The sequence below is a fragment of the Echinops telfairi genome, unplaced genomic scaffold (assembly GCF_000313985.2).
Source record: "Echinops telfairi isolate 266 unplaced genomic scaffold, ASM31398v2 ScPeMD7_7458;HRSCAF=8496, whole genome shotgun sequence".
Lineage (NCBI taxonomy): Eukaryota > Metazoa > Chordata > Mammalia > Afrosoricida > Tenrecidae > Echinops > Echinops telfairi.
In genome coordinates this window covers 25,932,077-25,932,709 of record NW_022111358.1, presented here as the reverse complement: position 1 = coordinate 25,932,709, position 633 = coordinate 25,932,077, and positions in this window count along the sequence as shown.

Genomic DNA, 633 nt, shown 5'->3' with positions numbered 1-633 from the left:
AGTGAAAATAAAAACTGGACAGTGCAGTGCGAGCCAGCAAAGGGCTTTGCTTGTGCCAAGGATGGTCCAGGGCAGCACAGGGGAAGAAACAGCTATGGCCAGGTGGGAGTGGCCAGGGACGATTTCTCAGAGAAGGTGCTTTTGAGCAGGGTCTGGAAGGGTGCATCGGAGTTTACCAGGACAAAGGATAATTAAGACAGGAAGAGACAAAATAGAGGCATAAGCATTTAAGGCCTTGGGAATCTTTTCTAGAAGCAAATGGGTTAGGGTCTGTAGGAAGGAAGTGGGGAGGGTGGGGTGGAGGTGAAGCATGAAACACACACAATCGTGTGCAGGAATTTATATTTGTCCGGAAAGGAGTCTGGGCTTCCCAGGGAAGGGTCTTTACTGGAGAAGTGATAGAACATCTAAAGCAGCAGTTCTCAACCTGGGTCGCCACCCCAAGGCGACCCTTTCACAGGGGTCACCCAATTCATAACAGTAGCAAAATGACAGTGATGAAGTAGCAAGGAAAATAATTTTATGGTTGCGGGGGTGGGAGGGGTCACCTCAACAGGAGGAACTGTATGAAAGGGTCGCAGCTTTAGGGAGGTGGAAGCCTTTTTTTTCAAAGGCTAACACGGAAAAGTGCGG